The 3,226-nt window shown below is 41.9% G+C and overlaps 1 non-coding gene across 1 annotated transcript; it reads right to left on the bottom strand.

Moving 5' to 3' along the window:
- Window positions 1–353: 353 nt before the first annotated feature.
- On the bottom strand, window positions 354–426 carry TRNAT-CGU (transfer RNA threonine (anticodon CGU)). Its single transcript has one exon. It is a non-coding gene; the product is annotated as a tRNA-Thr (tRNA).
- Window positions 427–3,226: the final 2,800 nt, after the last annotated feature.

Raw genomic sequence — 3,226 nt, 5'->3', positions numbered from 1 at the left:
TATTTTTTTCATGCATCCGAGCATGACTTTCGCAAGGGTGCGTCCTGCGAAACGCAACTGGCGATTTACGCGCGCCATATACATTCCAAACTTGATCGATACCTTCAAACGGATGCCGTTTTTCTGGACTAAGCGAAATCATCACCAAGGTCTGATGTCTACACCTTATTGCGCTGAATTAGATAAGAACGAGAAGAAAGGGGGTTAACCGAGGGGCTCGATGTTTATATTAATCATATCATGAGAAGGCCAGCAAAGACACGAAGCGAAACATAGGGGAAGTTATTTCTGCTTACTAATTGAATGAAACAACTGATAAGTTAATCGCAATGAAAGTGGATGAAAAAACAACTTGCCGCAGGTGGGGAATGATCCCACGTCTTCGCATTACGCGTGCGATGCTCTAAGCGATTGAGCTACCGCGGCACCGTTTTCCTATCCACTTTCCGGGGTATTTATGTGTTGCTACTAGAGCTACCCTTGCGAGTGTTAGCCAGCGCCACCACTCACAAACCATGGCAGCGGCTGTGGAACATCCTTCCTGCCCCAGGCGTCACGAGTACGTGATCTTTTTGGGTGAAGGTATCTGGTCAGTAAACCCACACATGCTACCCGAAGGCATTAATGATGCAGGATTCGAGACCCTCGCTAGAGAATTTGTAACGAAACGCTTCTGGTGTATCGTTATAGGTGATCAAACATTTCTCTCCCGGTAGCGTCAGATGTCCCACAAGTTGACTGAAGTTGCACGTTGCGCTTGTTGGTATATCATGATGGAGGCAAAGAGGGTAGCGAGTCAGAAACAGGACGAGAGAAGAACGCAGGCGACACACACGTTTGGCGATAACTTTCAACGATTATTTATTGCGGTATCACAGCATACATATACACCTTTCCCCGTGTGCATTAGAACACGTGCTCCGAGCAACCTGATAGCGTCTCTCGCTGCAGGATAGGAAATCTTTTTGAACGAATCATGCCAAGCACATAAATTTCGCCTCGTTTCGTGATAATGAGATGGATGGTTTGCTGAAACTAGAGCCGCTGAAGGTGGCGATGTGATATACTTCAACGATGAGCCTGGTCATCTCGTGAAGGCTTTCTGCTAGACTCGCTGTATCTTTAAAGAGAGGCCGGCCGAGGCATCTTTTGCAATGCTGTGCAAGAAAGTCATTGGCCTGCGCTTTGCTTAGGTGGCTATTATGCTCTCTTAGCCTATCATTAAGGCATCGCCCAGTCTGGCCGATGTAGCAAGCGGCACAGGTTGTAGGTATCTGGTAGATGACACCACAAGATTTTGTTCTTGGTCCTACTCTTTTCCTAGTTTATACTACCGACTTCGCTCTGTATCTTTCGTATGTTCGCCGATGATTGTGTGATCTAACGTTCTATCTTCTGGCCAATTCGCCTTTCAAGCAGATATTAATCGTGCACAGGAACGGAGTGAACATTGGGTAATGGCGTCTAACCCTATGTTAAATGTGAAACTGCGTCTTTTACTCATCGTCACAGTCCTCCTGCCTTTTCTTACACAATTGCTGACTTGCTGATTGCTGATAATTGCTGATCCAATACGAAAGCCAATTTGACTTTCGTAATCATTACTCCACAGATCTGGCACTCGTACATCTAATTGATCAATTAAAAAATAATTGACGAAGGTGTATTCGAAGGTTCCGTTTTCATCGATCTAACAAAGGCGTTCGACTGCTTAAACCATCGTATCCTTTTTGCTAAGCTTGAGGCTATCAGTGTAGTTGATCCTGCTCTCTCCCTATTAAAAAGCTAATTTTCTAACAGAGTATATAGGTTGTGTCTGTGTCTAATGTCTATTCCAGACAACAAACGATTAACATTGGTGCCCCTCAAGGATCCATCTTTGGACCGCTACCGTTTTTCATTTTAATTAATGATGTAGCTGTTTGTCGTATAATGAGTGCTATTTGTACGCTGATGATACTACCATATTTGCGTCTCATAAAAACATGCCCCTTCTTATTAACAAGCTAAATGCTGATCTAGAAAATGTTTGAAGTTGGTGCAATGCTAACTTATTATCTATCATTGCTACCAAGACTAAATTGGTTGTATTTTCCTGACATCAAGATTCGGCATCCTTCCCTTCTTTAACTTTTGGTTCACACGCTATATTTCCCAGAACATACTCATATTTCCTTGGTATTTCTCTTTACTGTAGATCACATTTCTCAAATAAAAAAGGAAATAACATGCGGTATTCGCGTTCTAATTAAGATTCGCCCCTACGTTGCACATGACGCATTAATCTCGCTATATCATTCATTCGTTCCCTCTCATATTAACTACGGCATTATAAGCTAGGGTGACACTTCTAACACTCACTTGGCATCCTCCAGGTAATCCAGAACCAGTCCATAATAATTATTTCAAGCAGTTCACGCTTTGCAAATGGAAAATCACTACTACATGAAAACAACATCCTAAGCATTTCAGAACTCACCAAATGTAATCTAGAGATTTTATGGTAGAATTATATGACTAAGGAACTACTATCGATCGGCTTCTTACCTTGTGACCTGATAGCTCACAGTCGCACTAGATTTGCACTTAATAGTAATTTTCTTCTACCTAAATCTAACTATGGTAAACAGACTGCGGAATTTTCCTCGATATCGCTTTGTAATATACTTTATCACCCATAATAAAAAATGCAAGGTATTTTGACCAACTTAAGATAGAAGTAATACTTACTACTACTACTACTACTACTACTACTACTACTACTACTACTACTACTACTACTACTACTACTACTACTACTACTACTACTACTAATAATAATAATAATAATAATAATAATCAGCAGCCTATTTTATGTCCACTGCAGGACGAAGGCTTCTCCCGGCGATATCCAATTACCCCTGTCGTGCGCCAAACGATACCAACTAGCGCCCGCGAAATTCCTACTTTCATCGCCCCGCCTTTTCTTCTGCCGTCCTCGACTGCGCTTCCCTTCTCTTGGCACCGATTCTGTAACCTTAATGGTCCACCGGTTATCTAAACTGCGCATTACATGACTTGCCCAGCTCCACTTTTTATCTTAATATCAATTTTGATACCGGCTATACCCGTTTGCTCTCTGATCCAAACTGCTCTCTCTCTGTGTCTCTTAAATTACTGATAGTGTCCGTGTTTTTCTAATTTTATTCTGTTTTTTATACTGCCATGTTGTTAACAAGTGTTATTA

Source organism: Dermacentor variabilis, chromosome 5 (genome assembly GCF_050947875.1).
Source record: "Dermacentor variabilis isolate Ectoservices chromosome 5, ASM5094787v1, whole genome shotgun sequence".
In the NCBI taxonomy this organism is placed as follows: domain Eukaryota; kingdom Metazoa; phylum Arthropoda; class Arachnida; order Ixodida; family Ixodidae; genus Dermacentor; species Dermacentor variabilis.
The sequence above is the reverse complement of the archived record's forward strand: the minus strand, read 5'-3'. Positions and strand labels throughout refer to the sequence as shown.